At 40.5% G+C, this 24,221-nt stretch overlaps 1 protein-coding gene across 3 annotated transcripts in view; it reads left to right on the top strand.

The window, feature by feature from the left end:
• Positions 1–24,221, top strand: part of LOC117530280 (thyroid hormone receptor alpha-B) — a 353,233-nt gene that overhangs the window by 50,676 nt on the left and 278,336 nt on the right. For all 3 annotated transcript variants that reach the window (XR_004566288.1, XM_034193169.1, XM_034193167.1), the window contains exon 2: positions 6,951–7,032. The gene's annotated coding sequence lies outside the window, so the exon portion shown is untranslated. The remainder of the gene's footprint in view (positions 1–6,950; positions 7,033–24,221) is intronic.

Here is a 24,221-nt window from a genome sequence, read left to right as displayed (position 1 = left end):
TATAAAAATAACATTTCCTCCACATAAGACTGTTTGAGTGAGAGAATACCAGAATCAAAGCACTAAGGATGAACCAAAATGATTACTGACATCCAAATTAATAGATATTTGGCTGTATTTTCACTGGCATTACTAACAAAATATTTCTAGCCTGGCAGGGATTCTTGGTAACCTGGTGACCCACCAGGCTTGTAATACTATAGGGGAAACACTGATGATCTATACCTGTAACTTTTCCTGTCTGGCTTCGACAAATGGTGCACTCTCTTTACATGACTTGAATTGCTGTCAGGCTCAGTGCAAGTTCAGCTATTACTCTCCCCGTGTCAATGCATATTTATCCTTGCTTGAGTGGCTGAGACCTGTGTAAGCATATGTTAGCCTGAGAATCATATGCATGGAGAATGAGAATTACCATAGTCAGAACCGGGATGGTGAATACAAATGCACGATTCATTTCAAAGGAGCATTTCTATAGATTCTCATATTTTTTTTAAAACTCTTATCTACCTGTACTTGCTGATCTTTGACCAATAGTACAATTATCCGTTTATTATTCAAAACAACTATCTAGGAACTCTCTGACCGCCCCCCCCCCCCAAGTGCAGCCTGTTAAAAAATTAATGACTCATAAGAGCTTTCACTGCCTTTCAGATGTGAAGTGGCATATACTTAGGAAATAATTATGGTTAAGTGGTTTCTTATTTCAGCAGTCAGTTTGAGTAAGATGAGGTCAATGTTTGCACTACAAAAATATTTACTGTTCCTACGGTATTTACTGTTCCTACGGTATTTACTGTAAGGAAGACTAAATAGAGTGGAAACGGTCATGGTACAGGTACTGCACATACTTATGCTTTGATCCAGAAGGACCATGTAACTGATCTTTTAGTTTTACTTTTTTTCAAATAAGGGAACTGGTCAAAGTGTGGTCAGGTCATTTTAGCTCCATGATGGTGCAAAAGGAATGCACATTACCGAAGGTTTGCACAGAAATGCACTCAGTATTGCCATGTGTTGTAAACAGCAGCTGTATCACATGAGTTTGAGTATACTTTAAGCTGCTGCAATATGATCTGTACCATATGTTGTCATAAGGCATATTACAAGGTGTTATATACATGCTATATATAGGCACAGAGGTACAAACAGAGCCGTACACAAGCTACATGCACATATTAGTAGGCACAGACACACTACACATTTGCACTTCGTGACACAGATCTGCACATGTGAAACACTTGCCAGATGCCAAATACCACAGTTTATAAGTACACCCTTTGCAATATGTGGATCTGAAAAATTATACTTCCTTAAGGAAGCATGGACCTGCTGTGGGGACACCGAGTGAAAACAAGGGAGCAGCCGAAGGGACTTTTAAAGAAACTGGGTGAAGTGGAGACAAATGACCCTGTATTGAGACCCCAAACAAGAGAAAACCAAAAGGAGGAAAGGAAATAAAATAGGGACATCAAGGGACTAGAAGAGGTGGCCCAAAAGGTAATAGCAATATTGGAGTTTTTAGGCTCTACTATTTAATTCAATCACTATTTGGGTGGAAGAGGGCAAAGGGGCACCCATATATCACATGGCTAGGGACAGGTATTGATAAGATTTTATCGATACCATTATCGATTCCGCTTACTGATCCGATTCCTTATCGATACCTCCTGTGAATTTTCTGAGTACTACAAGTAGGCTTTACAGGTTTTCTTTGTCAACAACATTTTATTGAGTCTTAAAGTAAATAAATATGAAATTGGTCACTGGATCCTTGATCTCTGGACATAAATGGAAATAAAATCTGTAGTTTTTGTCAAAAGCATTTCCTTTAAGACATTAATGGCATGAAAGTCTCTTCATACATCTGAGCTGAACTCAGACGGCTGCTGGAGTCTGCAGGTCTGCAGCCATACAGTCTTGGGCTGCTGCACGTTAGCACAGGGCATCTCATTTTGGGAGGAAAAAAACATTTTGATCGACTGGTTTGTTGTATTACAATGTTTGAAAAAAGGTGTCATTTGATTAACAGCGATTCACTTTGAAGTTATTAATTCTGAGTGGACTCTATCTTTTAACTGATCTCAGTAGAGAGCGGCACAGCGTTGGAGCAACGGAATGGAGGACGATTCCCGTTCTTTCTCGCAACAACACAGGGCTCCCAGTTATTCACTTTAATCCGCACAAAGTGACCCTCGATTGACATATTTTAATGGCTTTGAGAGGGGTTAAGAAGCGGAGTTGCTGCTTCTGAGAGGAGCAAAGCAAAGAACCAACAAAGCAGTGGATTGGAGCACTGCTTCATTGGTTCATAGGTTCAAAGCAGATCCGCGCTGCAGAAACGGTTGATTACAGACCTGCTGCAGGTCTGTAATAAAATAGAGAAATGGTCATTTTCCAACAAACACCCTCAAAACAATGGGCGCTCTGAAGGGACCGATAAGGGAATCAATTGCAAAAAGGCTATTGATGTTGGTGGATCGAATCATTTCTTAACGAATTTCTTAACAGTTCTGATACCCAACCCTACACATGGATATAGAGAAAGCTGGCTACTTTCAGGATGGTGGTGACTGACCGGCTGTCTGTCTGTTGTGACTGCCTACTAGAACCCAGGGAAATTTTCGAAGTATGGTGGTGGTTGTGTGACACACTGCAATCGTTCGTGCTCGTTGACCAACCTGACTGCTGGGTAGCAGCCCTTGATGAGCAACTGTTAGCACATTACTGGCATATAAATTGCACTGGACTGTAAGTTGTACTTTTTATTCTGTATTATCAGCCCTTTAATTAGATTTTTTTTGTAGAGTAATTTTTATAATTACCATTTATTCTTTTATTATTGGAGTTTTTCTGTTTAATACTTTGATTCCTGAGAATGTCCTATATAAATAGTTATTACAATTACTATTATAAATAACCAAACTTGTGGTTATTAGTATATAATTCACAGGGTCTTCCCAAGCTACTAAAGTAAGTCCCTCGGCTGCTCCCTTGTTTGCACTCGGGGTCACACAGCAGATCTGAGGTGATATGCAGGTTGAATTGGCACAGGTTTTTACGCAGGTTGCCCTTCCTGATTGCAACTCCACAGTACAAGGAGAACTGTGGCCGGGGTGGGGTTTGAACTGGAACTTCCGCACTGAAACCAAGTGCACGAAACCACTTAGCCACCACCACTGCACTTCTAAAACTACTAAAACACTATAATTTACACAACAGAAAATTACAGTTGGGACTGATCCGATCCAGTATCGGTATCTGCTTCCGATACCAATGTAATTCAAGTATCGGAAAATACCGATACAAACTGCGGCATTTTCCGATACCAGAGAGAAGCCATGTCTGTGAAACCTCTCAAGTGCTGCTGGCTCTCTGCTGTGTTTGCTGCTGAGTGTGAGGAGGCGATGGGGAGGTTTCTCAGCTGCAGACGACCTGTTTGTTCCGCAGTTAAGGGTTTTAAGCCACGGCTAGCAGCAAATTTCCACCTGGCTCTCATGTTCAAATTTATGTGCAGCTGAGCACGGATTTTCCGAAATAACTGAATGAATTGTTTCTGAAAATCAGCCACTTCAAAGTCCAGAGGCTGTAAAACTCTATGAAACAGCAGCTCAGAGCACAGCACAGGAGCAGAGCCAAAACAGAGTTGTTTCAATCCGCTGATTGGGAAAAACTCCATCAAATCCTTCAGTATTAATTCAGGAGTTCCTTGCGTGAGCTTCGCTGATTATACATTTAGAATTTATGGTTTATTTTACAGTTTGAACGGCTTTGTGTTTCCAAAAGTTCCAAGTTTGCTCAGCAGGAAAATGGTGAGTGAGGGAGCTGAGAGCGGCAGACAGGGGGAGAGGGAGAGAGAGAGACAGAGAGTGAGAGAGAGAGAAAGCAAGTGAGGGAGAGAGAGGGAGAAAGCGAGCACAAGAGAGAGGGATGAGGACTTTGTATTTTTTGTATGTTTCAATTAAAATTGAATTGAGAGAGAAACAGAGGGAGAGAGGACTTAATTTTTCCTGTCACCCTTGCTTTGACAATGTAAACATATGTTCCTCATGTCAATAAATCACCATTGAAATTGAGGAGAGAGACTGAGAGAGAGACAGGCAGACTGAGAGAGAGAGAAAGAGAGCTGTCTTTTCTCTTTTAAGTCTATAAAAATAAGTCTATAAAGTCTAGAATTAAAAGTACTTAATTATTTCACCAAAACATCAAATCTAGTTCTATCTATTTTGCCTATTGTGACCACTGGCTGAAACGTTGCTTGATTAAATTTACCTTGGTGTTGCAAGTGAGGCAGTGTGTGAGAGCTTTTTTGTTTCTTGTTCAGCAGAATATGTGTCCTCTCTTACGCACCTGTCGCCAAGGGATGTTCAAAGTGATTATATTTTTTTAGGTCTTCTTTTTAGGAAATCCTCCTCTAAACACTGATTTAGAGGATTTGTGAGATACCTGAACTGTGGATGTTAAAAAGTCAACAGTTCTGTCACTGTGTTCATTCAGTGCGACCTGCTAATGCTATCAGTGTGTGTCCAACCGCAATCATTTTATGGTCTTATTTATGCAAGATCATGAAAAATGTAGGTGTGCCACATCAGTGTGGGCTATGCCAGGTCGAAACGTGAAATATTATGACACTACGTGCTGGAATTTTATTGGACACCGGTATAGTCACTAACATTAAACCACAAGGAAACAGATATCAATGTTAGAGTAGTCATTTTTAAAGCAGTGTGTTCACATTTGCTTTTATTTCACAGCCAGTTCTTAAATCTGTGGATAAATCACGGAACAACAACAACAAAAATGAATTGTTTAATTATTTTTAAAATCCTTTTGTATATTCAGTACCTTATAGGTCATTTTTATTCCGCTTTATTGGATATTTAATTTTGTTGACATTTAATCTGCATGTTTAACCAGAGCTGCATTCATCAAAGTGGATATTCTTACCCTGTCTAACACCCCGTCACCCCAGCCAGGTACAATCTTTTCACTTAGTTTTATGAAAATCAAGTCATATGTTAAGTACATAATAAAATATACACTGGTGACACATTTCAGGAAAAACTACCAAAGGGCCCCAGCTTGACAGTGGATCCTTAATGCCCCTTTACATTTGAGACTTTTCTGCCATGTGGTGCATTTCTCTAGGCATAATCCAGTGCATTTGCAGTGTGAACATATTTGAGGGCCCCTTCACACATAGCATGAATAAGTAGGAATCGGTGAATCGCTGCGAAACAGCCTGAGTGAGCAAACCATAAAAACGTCAAGCCGACATCGGGAGGGACACACTGTTGGGCAGGCGTGAACGATGGTTTGTCAGCAGGAACACAGTGCGAGCAGCTGGAGTGTGTGGCACCACATCGCGCAGCTGCTGTGGAAAAAAAAATACATGCCATCCACGAGATTCGAACATGCAATTTACAAAGCTTTGATTAGCGGATGGAAACTTTACCACTGTGCTACCATCGCTGTCCTATAACCAGAGCGTAACATGCTTAAAATCAACAAGGAGATGAACGTATTTAAAAAAAAGAGAAATTAGATGACGCAGATGGTGAAAAAAGCGTCGTAATTGCCACTGTTGTGGGGGAAAGAAAAAAAACCCAGCTGGAACGTGTTGCATCACATCACACATCTGCTGTGTAGGAAAAAATAAAACCACACACCATAAAAAAAACACCGCATTTTATTGAATCCCTCTTACTGAGTGGACAATACAAGTATGAATCGCCTGTTCCTCTGTAGATGACCCATGGTCATAGATGTACAGTCATGACATGAATGAAGCAGTGTGGTCTTATCATGTCCACATCTGCTGGCCCGGCGTGTCCACCCGGCCCCGAGCATGTCTGCCCCGACACGTGTCCTGTGGATGACGTGCCACAGGACAGATACCGCATCATGTGAAACAGAGCTCACGTGGGTGACGTGACATTCATATTGCCTGCTGCTGATCTGGTGGTCTGTTTCACCTGGGACAGCCTGTCAATGTGCGCACCGTATGCTCACTTACTGCAGCCGGTCGCAACAGCGATATATGTTTTTATGTATGTCCATGTGAGGACAGCAAGCAGACACACACACTTCACAGAGGACAGTTGTTAGTTCATGTCCATCAAAACATGGTACGTGTTCCCCAGCTGGGCCATCCAGAACCAGAGATCCCAACAGCTGCTGCTGTCGGCGGCTACACCCCCTGTCAGTTCAGCGCACACACCAATGTGACCCTCTCTGTTATGTGATCATTATTTTTTAGTTATTTGTTATGTAATTGTGTATGTAGGTAGTGTAGTACTTACTAATATACCTCTCCTGGCTGTGGTCTCTGTGTTTTTAATGTGACATGTCGTGTGAACTGAGCCGTCATTGTAGCTGTCAGTGAGTCTCTGGGAAGCGGCTCGCTGTGCTTTGTGCGCTCAGACGTGACTGGCCAGTCTCCATCTGTACATCCAAATCAGCAGTTCATGCAGGTGCGCAACATCTGCCGCGAGAGGGATCGATTGGGCTCTCACAGGGCACACTCTGTCTTTTGCCACTGTTGTGCGTGAATAATTGTAGTGACAGGTGTACGAGGCGTTGGAGGAAGGTCCGATTTTTCACGAATGGCATGCATTCCTTCCTTCGTGCGCTAGTCGGCTTCAATCGTGTTATGTGTGAAGGGACCCTTACATTCTGCACTCAGAATTGTAACACGTATAAGGGGACTGTAGAAATCCCCTACTGACTGCGTTAAATTGATCATAAACAGGAAAACCTTTGAGGGATTATTTTGTGTTTTCTTTCTTGATTGCTGAAACTTCTCCCATGCCATCGGTGACTTGGCACAGCTTGCATGCTTCAGTGGCTTTTCTGTTGCAGAGCTGTGGACGTCTGCAGAATTTAGATTTTTTTTGTTTTGTTTTGTTAACAAAGATATATAATAATCAGAGACTGTCTTCTCTTTACAGAGTTCTTCAAGATCTACAGTGGAATGAAACCTGGAATAAATGTAAAGAAACAGCACTGAACTGAGGACAGCAGGGTGCTTAGGTAAGCGTTATGCAGCTTTCTTGAAGTTGGCAAGTCACTTTTTCAGTCATTTAACATGATTGTTTCTGCACATAATTACATCTGAGCTTGCGTCAGTGCAATTTGTACAATTACTAGAATCCCTCAATGAATGTAGAAAGTCAGTGGTAGGGAGGTAACTTTACCAAATGTCCGAACAAAATGTCAGCAATGTATAGGTGAGCAATGTATGTCCTTCCATACGTCTTGTCCATTCGTCCCAAATTCTGCCACCATATCTTCCTTGGGGCACAAGCTACCAGGAACCAACCTTATAGAGACATTATTTAAGCTCAGCTCAAAGATTTTTGACACACCCTTTGACTCCAAGGTTCCAAATGATCTCTCTATTTTGGTGTCTTGTATTTTATGCAGGCGACTGATTTATCAGTTCACAGCTTTTTGTTTTTCTGAGGTGAATACAGTGTTGAATTTCCATTGTTGCAAATAGTGGGTTTGGTTTTCAAACGTGGCGGCTTCATTGCATGTATGTGCAGCACAGATAACGTCGCTGTATATTGCTTAGCTTAGGGTTGCCAACTCTCTGAAAAATAAATAAGGGACACCTCACCGCCAGGGCCGACCGACCATTGCCTTCACCCTTCCCAGCATCTGTGTGAAATGATTTTTAACCATTTGACTGTTGACTTGACCCTGAATTTAAGTAGATGCATACATGCATTGTTCTGATATGAACATGTGGAAAACAAATTATTATTTAGCAATTTATTTTAGTGCAAAATAAATTTTCACTCAATTTCAATATGAGCATTCTGTCCTGCTTCAAAGCATAAATTAAAAAAATTATTTAAAAAATAATCTCTCTGTAGTGCTATTGCTTAACTTAAAATTGTATAAATTAACAAAAAAACAATTGAAAATTTGCATCATCCAAAACAATGTAACAGTGCAAAACAATGTAACAGTGCACATTTACACATTTAGTGTAATAAAAAGTGCAAAAAAATAAAGTCTGAAAAGTAAACAATACTTACAATGCTTATAGCTGTTGTCACGCACCTTTTCCACCCAGCCATTTTCCTTTTTTCATTCTCCCCTGTATTTTTGCATTCTTTTTTGTTTTTTGTTTTTTTAGGAGGAGTAGTAACGACGTTACAGACATTGCTGTCCGTAGGCATATCTGCAGTGCCACTGTCGGTGTCTGTATCGATATCAGCCATGCTGCTATGTTATTGTCATCCAGCGACCGTCGTCGGCTCATGACGCCGGTATCTTCTTGCGAGCTTCATGTCCCTCGACCAATGAGATAAGAGTGATTCTGTATTGTCAACTCGTGTCTGTCAGCTCATTGGTGAAAAGCAGGAGAGAGGCTGGGATCAAATTACCGTAAGTTTCCATATAAAAGCGCCAATTCCAATTCCATTGACATTTTACAGACTTTTGATTCTCACAGAAATACGGGACAAACTGCGTCCTGTTTCAGGTCAATACGGAACGCACACTTTTATTTCCAAATAAGGGACGATTCCTTTTTCAAGGGACGGTTGGCAACCCTAGCTTAGCTCCACACTTTAGGCCCCACCTTACGAGCAGTGTGCAGTGCAGGCCAAATGTCATTGCTAATTTAATTTCTAAGGCCTACATTGTGTAAGGAACAACTGTACTTGCACTCATCTGTGTAATCATGAGGGTGTTGGTCTTAAAATGAGGAGTAGTCAGACGCAGTGCAGGTGCATTTACTGTCATGAGGCAACAGAAAGCAAACGTTTCTACTAATTATACCATGCAGTATTCAGATATGCCTCACATAGGTGATTTCACGATGTGTGTACTCACCACAAGGAAACAGAATTAAAAACAAAACTCAAAAATTAAATAATATTAAACATGTTGCTTCACCTCATTACATTTTCAGCATCTCGTGGAAGAAAAACTCTCTGAAGAGTGCAAATTTAAATAATCCTACATTCTACCTTTCATTTAAGCCAGGGGTGGACAATCATGTGCCATGAAGTGCCAAGACTCTGCAGGTTTTCCTTGCTACCAATCACTTCAGCAGGTGATTTCATTAATGATCAGGTGTTTATGTTCAGGGGAGAGCTCATCAGTAAACCCACCTGCTAAGGTGACTGGTTGCAAGGACAGTCTGCATGTCGTTGCCCTGGTTGTCCACCCCTGATTTAAACTGTCAATGATAATGTTGAAATAACAGAATATGACATGGAAGTAGGACCTGGAATGATTTTCCTTTTAATTGTAAACCAAATTATGCATCAACTCAGAACAGTTAAACTACATGAAATTCATGAAGACTGAAAAGACTGTTAAAGCATTTTAAAAACCACAGCTAAAGCTTGTAGAGTATTTTGAAAATCATGGTAAAATATCAATAACATACCTTATAATAAAAAAGTCACATATTCTTGTGCGAATCCCTGTAAATCTATTAAAAACCACAATGTATTTTTCCAATGAAAGAAAAAGTCTACATTAATAAAAAGTCACTTATATTCTTGTGTGAAATCCTGTTTGAAAAGCACAAAAATTCTTACCACGCTTAACATCCTGATGGCACAAGATGCGGAATGCTTTTCCCAGTTGTTTTATCTTTCGGCTGTGTTCATGAAGATATTTATTGCTGACTTTAAATTAAAGCCAGCGCCAATTCCATGGTTTCTTGATTCCGTTATCCTTATCCAACTTTTTGACATTGTCTTTCTCACCATCTCACCAAAACTGTTTCTAATTTATATAAATGATATTGTCAATGTTTCCAAAATATTAAAATTAGTATTATTTGCAGATGACACAAGCATTTTTTGTTCAGGGGGGGGATTTGCAGGAGTTACTGAGGAGGATCAGTATAGAAATGGGAAAATTGAAAATATGGTTTGACAGAAACAAATTATCATTAAACTTAAGTAAAACAAAATACATGTTATTTGGCTATTGTAATACAGACATACAGGTTCAGTTACAAGTCGAGGGGGTAGATGTTGAAAGGGTACATGAAAATAAGTTTCTGGGGGTGATAATAGATGATAAGATAAACTGGAAGACTCATATAAAACATATACAAAGTAAACTGTCAAGAAGCATTTCAGTTCTAAACAAAGCGAAACATATTCTGGACCACAACTCACTCCGCATTCTTTACTGCTCACTGGTTTTACCATATTTACAGTACTGTGCAGAGGTATGGGGTAATACTTATAAAGGTACAACACAATCACTATCAGTAATGCAGAAAAGAGCTATAAGAATTATTCATAATACTGGCTATAGAGATCATACAAATCCACTATTTTTACAATCCAAATTCTTAAAATTCACAGACTTGGTTCATTTTCAAACAGTACAAATCGTGTATAAAGCAATAAACAATTTACTTCCAGCAATATTAAAATATGTTTTTTAACAGATCAGGGGATTACAGTCTGAGGGGGGAAATTTAATTTAAAGCATCAGTGGGCACGAACAACATTAAAAGGTTTCTGTATTTCTGTCTGTGGGGTGAGGATGTGGAACAGATTGGGAGTGGGGCTCAAGCAATGTCCAAGCATGAACCAGTTCAAACAGCGGTACAAAAATATGGTTTTTTTCTAGGTATAGGGAGGAGGAAGGGTAATGAGGGTTAGGGTGTTTTTGTTTTTTGCTTTGGCTTGTAAATATATAGTATTTTGTATGTAAGTAGGTATGTGTAGGTGTATATTTATGTTTGTATATATATATATATATGTATATATGTGTGTATGTATGTATGTATATATATATATTGATATCGGTTTAGGTGTGTAGGAATCTATGTGTATATGTGGCAAAGGGTATTACTGGTTGTGGGGAAGAAGGGGTAGAGATAAATAAGCTGATGCTTCACCCTACCCCTTTTCGGACATGTTGGGTACACAGTAGGAACTTTTTTGTTGTTGTCCTTACTGATCTATCTTGTAATTGTTGTATCAAATGTTCGAAATAAACAGTTTTCATTCATTCATCTTCCCTCTGTGCAATGTCCCACCATGACACCGACATACCGCAAAATTCTTCTTTTAAAAACTTGATAGCTGTAAAAGTATGTGATGCCTACACGCTGCTATTAGCTAAAGAACAGCATCTTTAATTTGATGGAAGACAGAATATAACAAACAGGAGTGGACCATTACAGAAGAAGCACATACACAGAACAGCACAGAGACGACAGCCGCGGACATCGCCGTAGCAACCAACCAGTCCTGCTTTACGACAACTGTTGTAACAAATAATGAAATGAAATGTACAGAAAGAGCACACAAGTGAAACCTAAAGGGAAAAAGATTCATGCTGTGCTGTGTAATACAGTCTTCAGCGTTGAAAATAAAACTTGTATGATGTCGTAAATAAAGAGCGCTTTGCGATAGCCATTTTCCTCCGCGGAATTCTGTGGATTTGTGAAACATGTACGATGTTGTAAAAAAGAAGCTTTGTGATAGCCATTTTCCTAACTCGGTGATAATCACAGACCATCAGCAGAGTCCCCCCCCCCCCCCCCCAAAAAAAAACAAAAACAAAAAGGATGAAATGCGCGGTTTTTTCACAGTCCTGCAAATGTGACAATGGCTTTACATCTATTCCAAGGACATAAACAAGATAGTGTGATCAGAAACATGTTGGTAGCCCAAGTCTTTATCCCCCCGAGTGACCTGATCTTTAAGAATTGAGTCTGGGCATATGCACCACATATCCCAAATGCACTTTTGCTATGTGCTATACACTGTGTGCTATAGATTGTCAAGATAGGGCCCATTTTGTTTTTCAAGACCGCCTAGTAAATTCATAGAACTATTACAGTATCTAAATACCAAGAAGCCCCAGTTTTCTATGCAGATGTTTTTTTTTTCCTTACGCTACCTTTCTTCATAGAACTTTACAGACAAGATATATGAGCACATCTTTTCGTTTTCTACAGCATGAAGGCAGTTTTATGGCTCTTACAGTCTCCCATATACAAATCTACCTGCCAGAAAATGTTTGCATTTTATTCATACTCAGAGATTTTTAGGCATTAACACATACCTTTATGAAATGGTGGATTATAATTAATATCGCATTTATCTTAAAATGTTGAATTCTGTTTTGTCCTCCTTGTCTTTCACCCTGAGTCAGCACATTTGGGTAGTGGGGGGTGGGGTGAGATATATGTGTCCGAGCACATACAGCTTATGTGGAGAAATTGCTCAGTTGCTGACGAGACCGTAAATGGATACACTAGAATTAGGTTCCTTAGCAGGTTTGTTGACTTCCATTTTCCTTTTTTTTTTTTTACGTCTGCTTGTGGTGGGTCAGTCTGGCATTGCTTAGTTCACAGACTTTGATTTGCAATAGTCAGCACTCTGCCAGAAGTGACTTCTCTTGCACAATGTTGAACTTGCCCTTTTTGACACTGCCTGTGTTCACAGCCTAGCTTGTTAACATGCACTGACAGCTCACTACTCGAGTTTATGTAGATTTTGATTTTTTTTTTTTTTATGCTTTTTGCATTCCAGTCTCACATTCTATATATACTTGTGATCAATATCTTTCTTGTTCATGCTTAACACTGTGCTTGTCGTCAGGTGTGGCTCTGTTATTATAGACTAATTTTTCTGTTGTGGTACACTGAAGACAACATAATAACAATTAGCCTAGCTTTCTCATGGGTGGGAGTCCAAACAGAGTGAATTTGCCCAAAGGAACGTGGGATCTATCAGAGAGATCAGACCGCGCACCAAAACACAGCCGCTCCCTGACCATCTGTCACGCCTTGCAGCAGAATCGGTGGCAAATACACACAAGTACAATACACACACCCACCTGGACATGCATGCATGGACAAAAATGCAAATGTGCACACATAATGAAATGAACAAATATGCACAACACACAGAAGAAAGAGCCACATGTGCACCACTTGCCCTTGGACAAACAAAAACAGCTCTTCACGCTGTGCTGACATTTATCCTCAACCAGGGAGTACTAGAGATCTGTAAACCAGGAGAGGTAGAGTCTGAGCCAGCGGTTGAGTTACTTGGTCATATAAGTGTTTGACTCACAGCCTGGTGGGTGGTGTCTGGGTAAATCCCACAGCCTGCTTTTGGACAGCTCCAAGCTACGCCTCTGTTTCAGTTCGACTGGAGTGCGCTTTTTTTTTTTTTCCCACACGGCCACTCAAACCCTCCCCTGGTGCAAACTGGTGAAAATAATCTTTGTGACTGGTAGTGCTGTGCAGAAGACAGACACAGGGACATTTAAACTGGACCCATTAAAGTCAGATGACAGTTGATACAAGCTATTGTGAATGCTGTCTCCATTTCTGTTTCCAACATTTGAAAGGGCTTTTTCTTTCTTGATAATCAATAAAGTAACTTAATAACCAGTCTTGTGCCTCTTTGATGTCTAGACAAGATTGAGTATTGGTCATTTAGTTTTACTTTGCAGTTGTGTGGGATTCATTTGGAAAAGGAATTGCAAAGGATTCAGCTAAAGGTCATTTCCAGGCTCTCTGGAAACAATAATTGAACAATGACATGAAGTAATTCGAGGTTGCGTTATTTTGCTTGGGTTAATTTGTGGTTATCTTGATATTGTATTATGCAGTTTTCCTGTTTGTAGCCATGACGCTGAGGTGAATTGCATTGCAGCTACAAAGCCAATACGGTTTTTATTGTGAACGGAACGTATTTTACGATACCCAGTTTTATTGTGCAGAGTAAACAAGGCGCAGCTGTAATGTTAGGAACCAACATTCTCGAGATAGAGTGGGTGGCATCTTCTGATACCATGCGGTTTCTTGGTGAGCTTTAACTTTTACTAAAGGAAGTGGTTGTCTTTTTTGCTGCAGAGCACATATTGTTCCTCTTTTGCTATTCATAGTTGCAGTTTCATTCATTCTTGGACAAATCAGAAACAGTTGTGATGTACGGAAAGTACAAAAACAAAATAAAACTAGAGCATCACGCTCGTAGAGCGCAAACCTCCGCCAACAATAGTTTCCAATTCCACAAATTTTTACCTTGGAGAAGATTTTCAAGGTCAAAGTCCTGTTAGAAGTGGCTTTTCATAACCTAAAATATAATGCAAAATAGGGATCAAAAGGTCTTTTCAGTGTTAAAATCAAAAATCTGCTAAATCTGCAATATGGATCAGATGTGGATCAAACTTAGTCTGTTTATTGAGAGAGCCAGTTTGCACCTCATTGTCACAAATGAGAGTGGTTGAATCACTTTTGATTGAGATATAATGCAAAATGTACACCAAATGGGCTTTTCAAAATTAATGTCAAATGTCACAAACTCCACAACCCGGATCAGATCCGGATCATGCGGGTGCCAGTCTGCACCTCACTTCCAAATATGAGAGTGATTGGGGCATGTTTGATTAAGATATAATGTAAAATAGTAGGGCTGAAACGATTAGTCGAGTAACTCAAATAATTCGATTACAAAAAATGTCAGAGGCAAATTCTGTGCCTTGAAGCTCCGTTTAACTGTGTAGTACATATGCCAGGCCTGTGTGTGGTGCTGTAATGTCCCCAGAAAAAAAGAAGTCCGTGTTACACAGCCTGTGGCTATTTGCCCGGTGGCCAGCTGCTGTCTCTCTCCCTGCCCGGTGTCAGGGGCTCTCAGCAGAAGTCCACTCTTTCTGTGTTTTGCTCAGACTCTCACTGAGTGTTTCACTTTTTAATTTTCACTTTTTTGGGCAACACACAATGCTTCACAAACACGGTAACTTAAATAAAAAAACAAAAACAGTGACTTCTAGGTTTGCATATTCAACCACCAGCTGAAATGCATCTGCTGAATCACAGAGAAAGAGGAATAAAAAAAAAAAATCATGCAGGGACCCAGTCCACAACCTTAAAAAAAAACAAACTAAAAATGGTTAAATTTTAAAGGTTGGGGGAAATAAAAACAGGACTGAAAGTCACATTCCATCGCCATTTCAGCACATAGTGTGGCCCCTTCACACATAGTGTGAAGTTTGGTTGAATACGGCGAAACAGCACAAAACAGTTTGAATTAACGCACCACGAAACATCGCACCGATGGGCAAGCGTGGATGATCTCGGTGCGAGGGTTCGTGCACGCGACGGTGTCTTTTTAGCAGGAACACAGTGCGAGGTGCACCACATCGCGCCACTGATGTGGAATAAATCAAAAATAAAAACCAGCTGGTATGTGTGGAACCACATCGCACCGCTGATAGATAGATAAATACTTTATTCATCCCCTCATGGAGAAATTCAGTTGTCGTTCAGTGAAATAAATAATAAATTCAACTGAATGAATTCAGTTGTCATTCAGTGGATGTGGAATAAATAAAACATAAAAACCAGCTGGTACGTGTGGAACCACATCGCACCGCTGATGTGGGGAAAAAAAACAACAAAAACGTACCACCCACGGAATTCGTACCTGCATTTTACTGATTGCCAGCCTGGAACTTTACCACTGAGCTACTGTCACTGGCCTGTAAACAGTGCGGGGCAAAATGCCTGAAATCAACAAAGAGATGGACGTATTTAAAAAAAAAAAAACCATACACCATAAAAAACACGGCATTTTATATTGAATCCCTCTTATCAAGCGGGCAGTATAAATATGATCCACCCGTTCCTCTGTAGATGACCCATGGTCACAGACATACAGTCATGAAATGACATGAATGAGAAGCAGTTTGCTCTTCTCATGTCAACATCTGCTGGTGCATGTCCAGCCAGCCCGCGCGTGTCTTGTGGATGACCCACCAGAACTGACACCGTGTTATATGGAACAGAGCTCACGTGGGTAACATGAAAGTCAGATCGCCCGCTGCGTGTTCTAATCTGATGGTCTGTTTCAACCTGGGGGTAGCCTGTCAATGGGCTGCAGCGAGGGAGTGCGCGCACGCTGCAGGCCACAGCATGTTTTTATTTATGTCCACGTGATTACAGCAAAAAGACATGCGCGTCACAGTGGCCAGTTGTTAGTCCATGTCTGTCCAAACACAGTACGTGGTGTCCAGCTGGGATGTCCAGAATGACACATCTCCACAGCTGCTTCAGTTGGCTCCTGCCAGTTCAACGCACAGACCAAAGCCACGCTCGTGGGGAACTTAGACAGTTTTCACTGCCAGCATGACAGTGATTTTCTGCAGACTGTTGTTGTGCCAAGAGTGCGAATAGCCACACATTTTCTAAGTGCCATGCGAGCAGTGTTAGATGTTCGTACGTGTTAGCTGGAATTTGGCCGACACCTGCCACGAGAGGGTGCGATAGGTTTGCACAGCGCACACTCTGCGTTTCAGCCGCTGGTGTGCACAAATAGTTGCAGCAACAGGTGTGCGAGGCGTTCGAGGCAGGGCTGATTTTACACATTTTGCACATGATTCCTGCTTCATGCACACTTTGTGCGCACTTTGACCAAATTTAGCACTATGTGTGAAGGGGCCCTTAGGGAGAGTCCTGGACTATTGATGCTGTTTAAAAATGCAAAGGTACTTTTTATCTGATTACTCGATTAATCGATTACTAAAATAATCGATAGCTGCAGCACTATAAAATAGTGACTGTGTGTTTGTTAGTTTGTTTTGATGCTGTTGATTTTATTTCTAATGTTCTAAGTTATAGTATTACTGATGTGCAGCTGTTGATGTGAAGGAATTTGAAATGTTCAAGCTGAAGCGGAAAGTGCTAACATTATTATTATTGTTATTATTATTAGTAGTATTATGAGTAGACTGACATTATTTCAAATTATGGAAGACTTTCTTGTTCCTGGTGTTGCCACATAGCTTATACAGTGCCTTGGCCCCACTAGTGGCAGCTCCACTCATGTCGGGTCTCAGAGGGTTGTGTAGTATACCCGTTCCTAATTACAGTGTGTGATCGGGCATCTGGTATCGATGGTAATGAAATGTTGTTGGTGGGGGGGTGTACAAATTGAGCTGCTGTGTCGAGCCTTTGTGGAACATCACAGCAGCTGGACTGAGCTGGCAGCGTACACCACTGGTGTGACTTCATTAGTGCGTGTCTGGAGTTCTGACAAAATGGGCTTTTCAAAACTGAACACCTGAAACATATTTGGTGTGTCATTTTTTTTTTTTTTAATCCCTGGGTCATGTGTGTTCATCACTGTTACAATTCAGCAAATAAAAACAGACAAGCTGCTTTTCAGAAACCTTGGTGAAATTGCTGATTGTTGTAAGAGGCTGACTTGTACGCGTATCTAGCCTGATGTTGAAAAATATGATTCGCCAAGTTTACTTGTATTCTGTGCTTTACATTGATTTTTTTTTCCTTGTTTTTTAATGTTTTTTTCTTTCCTTTTTGCTAAAGCTTATAGTTAGGGCTGGATCAGGTGACCCTGAACCATCCCTTAGTTATGCTGCTATAGACTTAGACTGCTGGGGGGGGGGTTCCCATGATGCACTGAGTGTTTCTTTCTCTTTTTGCTCTGTATGCACCACTCTGCATTTAATCATTAGTGATTGATCTCTGCTCCCCTCCACAGCATGTCTTTTTTTCCTGGTTCTCTCCCTCAGCCCCAACCAGTCCCAGCAGAAGACTGCCCCTCCCTGAGCCTGGTTCTGCTGGAGGTTTCTTCTTGTTAAAAGGGAGTTTTTCCTTCCCACTGTCGCCAAGTGCTTGCTTACAGGGGGTCGTTTTGACCGTTGGGGTTTTTCCGTAATTATTGTATGGCCTTGCCTTACAATATAAAGCACCTTGGGGCAACTGTTTGTTGTGATTTGGCGCTATATAAATAAAATTGATTGATTGATTGATTAATGTTTTATGCCAAAGTTGAGTGGCTTGTCTTTTTATTTTGAATGGTTGATTTTTAAAGGAGTTTGTGTTGTGTGAAATTGTTTCTTTTTTCCAAAAGAAAAGCAACAGAAACATCTGCTATGATCATTGAAGCTTTAAGGATGAAGAAATGAGTGAAACACAGGTAGATTCATGAATAATGAGTGGTTTAATGATTTCAAATGAAGGGAAGTGTCTCAAGACAAATGCACTTTGGCGAAATGTGCACTACACCATGTGGCACTTTGCATGTCTGTTGTAGCCACACACAGCAACCGCACAGAGCCTGCTCACAAGATTTTATGCAGAAAACAACAGATCTGCCCTTTAAGGCATCAGTGATTCACTCAACATATTCGAGGACAGATTGGCAAACACTTGCATGTCGTTTTGCTTGTGGAAGCACATTGGGAGTGCACTTGAGCAAATTACACATGACATACAACATATACATGTGTTTGGACAGACATGTATGCACACGTGTATGTCAGGAGGTGAAACGTGTGAGCAGTGAATAAGAAATCTCCAAGCGGAGAGAGCAGGAGTTATTGGCTTCTGTGGCTGTGATTGGAGAAATTGCGCATTTAAGCAACCTGTTGGGACTTTCAAGATTGTGCTGAACTTTGTGAACAACTTAATTTGTCGACAATCCAAACTGCCAGCTCTCGATACCATATCTCTGCTCGTATAATTTTGTATGTTTTTTTTTTTTTTAAATCTCTCTTCTTGTTTGCCTCCCCCTTGATCTTTCCTCAAAGAAAGTGTCAGTTGAGATACAGAACAGGTGTGGAAGGGGGTTGATATGTTCCACATGTTGGAGCAACCACATCATACAGTGCATGAATTGTACGGTGTTAGCACGTCACTGTGCTGATATTCAAAGCTCTTGACCTCACCAGACATTTTAACCATCTAATTTGGCTTTACTGTATATGGTCGCAGTTTGGGGTTATGGCGGTATGTATGCAGCACGTCCCAGTATGATACGCCAACTTTCACCTCAAGTAAGGACAAAGATTGGAGACAGAAAGTGGGTCATTTTGTTGCAGTTCATCTTGCCTAATATATTATGTCCCAGGTGTACACAGAGTAGTATTAAGCTGTCAACATATCCAAGAATTTGGTATGTCTGAGGTACAAACATATGCCAAAGCAAAAAATGATGTCAACAGATCATGTTTTTTTACATTTCAACTTAGTGGAGTAGAGCAGCATAGAAGGCAAACACTGAACTGGAGGTCACTCGGTGTGTGTGTGTGTGTTCGAATTTCAAGCCTCCATCAAAGCACAACAATCCCTGCAACCACACTGGCCTCAAAATGTATTCTAATACTTTGGCCATATATGGTCTTCTTCTTACCTTTTACTGAAGTCGATGCATTAATTCTATAGACTGTATATATACGTTCTGGACAAGTCAGTGCATTACTTCTATAGACTGAATATATACGTTCTGGACAAGTCAGTGCATTACTTCTATAGACTGTATATATATGTTCTAGATAAACACTTTCGTGGAAGTCAGTGCATTACTTATATAGACTGTATATATACGTTCTGGACAAGTCAGTGCATTACTTCTATACACTGCATATATACGTTCTGGACAAGTCAGTGCATTACTTCTATAGACTGTATATATACGTTCTGTACAAACCCTTTTGTTGAAGTCGGTGCTTTGCTTCTATAGACTGCATATATATATATATACACGTTCTGGACAAACCCTTTTATTGAAGTTGGTGCATTACTTCTATAGATTCTATATATACATGTTGTGGACAAACCCTTTTGTTGAAGTCGGTGCATTACTTCTATAGACTGTATATATACGTTCTGGACAAACCCTGTTGTTGAGGTCGGTGCATTACTTCTATAGACTGTATATATATGTTGTGGACAAACCCTTTCGATGAAGTCGGTGCATTACTTCTATATACTGTATATAGCCGCGGTCCCACCGAATAATGAAGGCTGAAGAAGGAGCCACGCACCCTGTTTTTTTGTTTCGTGAGCTATCGTGGCAGTATAGTGGCTCAGAGTGGCTCTTAGAGGCATTATCTTCAGTTAACGAGGCTCCTCTCTGAGCGTGGCGCTAATTTCAAGATGTTCAAAATTTAGCAACAACAACGTGGTGCAGTTTGTGTTCGAGTTACTGCAACGGCTTAGAGGCATTTGCGTGGTGCTTACAAGTCTGCAAAAAGTCCATTATCCATGCTCCTGGCACCTTTGCAGGACCTGAGAGGCTATTTTTGGAACAGCTCTCCTTTTGCGCACACAATTCCACCTGCTCTGTGCGCTGGACTCTATATAAATTCATTATTTTGTAGTGGATTAATCATTTTCTGCCAAACCTTGGATGCTGAAAACACCTCTTCTAGAATCAGCTGACGCTTTTTTTTCCCTCTCTTTCCTGCTCCATGTGGGATGTATTTTGAACAGCTTAAGGTAATTATTTTTAATGTTTTTTATAGCTTGATAAAACAGTTCCTTGCTGTAAAAGTATGTCTGTATGTTGATGTCTGTTGTATGTAAAAGTATGTTGATTTAATATCTTGTTAATGGATCACATGAGCTCCGCTGTGTGTGCGCACTGAGGCAAGACCTGAGAGGCTATTTTTGGAGCGGCTGTCTTGCGCACACAATTCCACCTGCTCTGTGCGCTGGACTCTATATAAAATAATTATTTTGTAGCGGATTAATCATTTTCTGTCAAACCTTGGATGCTGAAAACACCTTTAATCACTTCTGGAATTAATGGATCACATGACTGTGTGTGCGCTCACTGACACAGTGACTCATCATCACGCTTCATACGAGCATTTAGGCAGAACGCCAGCTCACAAAAGAGTGATATTTCAGTCAATATTGGACGAACACAAAGTTAAAATTTGGGTGACTGCGTGAAAGTGGATGTGTGTTTAAAGCCATGGAAGATAACTCCAGTGGAGCAGCTAAGAGCAGGAGCTGTGCAGCAACACAGGTGGAGAGCGCGCAAAAGACCGATTTTGAAGACATAACACAAAGTTAAAAGTTGTATCATAATAACTTGTAAGCTGCGGAAGAAATAAAGAAATATATATATATTTATATATATATATATATTTTTTTTTTTTTGAAAATGATCCACAGGTGTATTTAATAAAACGGCACCTCATTCTGTATGCAGAACGGCACCGCGCGCAAAAGAGCGCTTTTGCAGAAATAAATGGACGAACACAAAGTTAAGTGGATTCACGTTGTAAAAATTGATTGTATTTAAAGCCAAGGAAAAAATAAAGCGAGCAAGCCACGGATGGAAAGGAAGCCACTTAGAAAGAGCACAGAGGCGGCTGTCCATGAAAGGACAACAGCAGCGCATGCGCAAAAGAGCGATTTTGCAGAAATAAACGGACGAACACAAAGTTAAAAGTGGATTCACGTTGTAAAAATGATTGTGTTTAAAGCCAAGGAAAAATAAAGCCAGCAAGCCACGGATAGAAAGGAAGCCACTTAGAAAGGGCACAGAGGCGGCTGTCCATGACAACAGCGCGCGTGCAGAAGAGTGATTTTGCAGAAATAAATGGACAAACATAAAGTTTTGTGTGTTTAAAGCACAGAAGAAAAGCCAGAGAGCCGCGTAGCAAGCAAGGAGCACAGAGGCTGCTCTCCAGGAACCCGTGGTTCGGGTCTAGCTGATCTGGTGCATTACAGGTGGACAGCAGCCTGGCGCACAGCGCACAACTGCGGAACTGTGCTGGAGTGTCTATTTTTGGACTGCGTTTAAAAAAAAAGAAGGGACATCTTTAAATGCTGCTGTGAATCTGTGAATTGAAAACCCACACTTTGAAGGGACCAGGTGTGGGAGGGCTGGAGGTTTGAACCAAACTCATGCCTAAACGTGCGCCAACATGGCGTTATCATGGCGCTATCATGGCACTACGTGGATTAGTGTGGCTGATGTGAGCCATTCGAGGCTGTAATGACAGGTCAGTCGTGGCTCACTAGAGGCTGCCACGCGGCACATGCGGGGTACAGAGAGGCACATAGTGGCACCTTCATAGTGGATAGGTGATAGATCAAAGCGTGGGTCATTCTTCAAATAATCACCCCACACCCATGCGTGGCTCCATCTTCAGCCTTCATTATTTGGTGGGACCGAGGCTTATATACGTTGTGGACAAACCCTTTTGTTGAAGTTGGTGCATTACTTCTATAGACTGTATATACAACCCCTGGCAAAAATTATGGAATCACCGGCCTCGGAGGATGTTCATTCAGTTGTTTAATTTTGTAGAAAAAAAGCAGATCACAGACATGACACAAAACTAAAGTCATTTCAAATGGCAACTTTCTGGCTTTAAGAAACACTATAAGAAATCAGGAAAAAAAATTGTGGCAGTCAGTAACGGTTACTTTTTTAGACCAAGCAGAGGGAAAAAAAATATGGAATCACTTAATTCTGAGGAAAAATTATGGAATCATGAAAAACAAAAGAACGCTCCAACACATCACTAGTATTTTGTTGCACCACCTCTGGCTTTTATAATAGCTTGCAGTCTCTGAGGCATGGACGTAATGAGTGACAAACAGTACTCTTCATCAGCCTGGCTCCAACTTTCTCTGATTGCTGTTGCCAGATCAGCTTTGCAGGTTGGAGCCTTGTCATGGACCATTTTCTTCAACTTCCACCAAAGATTTTCTATTGGATTAAGATCCGGACTATTTGCAGGCCATGACATTGACCCTATGTGTCTTTTTGCAAGGAATGTTTTCACAGTTTTTGCTCTATGGCAAGATGCATTATCATCTTGAAAAATGATTTCATCATCCCCAAACATCCTTTCAATTGATGGGATAAGAAAAGTGTCCAAAATATCAATGTAAACTTGTGCATTTATTGATGATGTAATGACAGCCATCTCCCCAGTGCCTTTACCTGACATGCAGCCCCATATCATCAGTGAGTATGGAAATTTACATGTTCTCTTCAGGCAGTCATCTTTATAAATCTCATTGGAACGGCACTAAACAAAGGTTCCAGCATCATCACCTTGCACAATGCAGATTCGAGATTCATCACTGAATATGATTTTCATCCAGTCATCCACAGTCCATGATTGCTTTTCCTTAGCCCATTGCATTGTAACCTTGTTTTTTTTTCTGTTTAGGTGTTAATGATGGCTTTCGTTTAGCTTTTCTGTATGTAAATCCCATTTCCTTTAGGCGGTTTCTTACAGTTCGGTCACAGACGTTGACTCCAGTTTCCTCCCATTCGTTCCTCATTTGTTTTGTTGTGCATTTTTGATTTTTGAGACATATTGCTTTAAGTTTTCTGTCTTGACGCTTTGATGTCTTCCTTGGTCTACCCATATGTTTGCCTTTAACAACCTTCCCATGTTGTTTGTATTTGGTCCAGAGTTTAGACACAGCTGACTGTGAACAACCAACATCTTTTGCAACATTGCGTGATGATTTACCCTCTTTTAAGAGTTTGATAATCCTCTCCTTTGTTTCAATTGACATCTCTCGTGTTGGAACCATGATTCATGTCAGTCCACTTGGTGCAACAGCTCTCCAAGGTGCGATCACTCCTTTTTAGATGCAGACTAACGAGCAGATCTGATTTGATCCAGGTGTTAGCTTTGGGGATGAAAATTTACAGGGTGATTCCATAATTTATTCCTCAGAATTGAGTGAGTCCATATTTTTTCCCTCTGCTTGGTCTAAAAAAGTAACCTTTACTGACTGCCACAATTTTTTTTCTTGATTTCTTATAGTGTTTCTTAAAGCCAGAAAGTTGCCATTTGAAATTACTTTAGTTTTGTGTCATGTCTGTGATCTGCTTTTTTTCTACAAAATTAAACAACTGAATGAATATCCTCCGAGGCCGGTGATTCCATAATTTTTTGCCAGGGGTTGTATACGTTCTGGACAAACCTTCCATAATGTCACTGAGAGGTTGTCTGAAGAGCTGGTTTGTAGCTGAAATGGGGCAGTTTAAAATGTTGCCATCTTGGCTGTGCATGACTCTTCCTAAATTCCAGCCAAAACACAACTAAGTATAAGAGTGGAGTGTGTTAATAGGCATTTTAAAAGGAATAGTTTGCACCATGTGTCATGCTTAGTTATTGTGTTACAGGGTAACAAATTTCACATGCCATAGAATCCAATAGACATCAACAGTGTTTGACCTTTACCTTGCAGACCAAGCATTCAACACAGTCAAAATTATTCCATTTATTAATCCTATAGGTTCAGCCAATAATTTGTACCACGGTTTACCAAAAGTGGAGCAATTTTAACTTTTGTCCCTTGTACAAACTAAAATGGACCTTAATGTTTTTACCCTATAACTCCATAACATTCAGTCATGGATAGTCCAAACTATACCTTTCTGGAATCTTTGTGATCAGACACATAATGTGGTATA

The sequence above is a fragment of the Thalassophryne amazonica genome, chromosome 18 (genome assembly GCF_902500255.1).
Source record: "Thalassophryne amazonica chromosome 18, fThaAma1.1, whole genome shotgun sequence".
Lineage (NCBI taxonomy): Eukaryota > Metazoa > Chordata > Actinopteri > Batrachoidiformes > Batrachoididae > Thalassophryne > Thalassophryne amazonica.
This window is presented reverse-complemented; position numbering and strand designations above follow the sequence as displayed.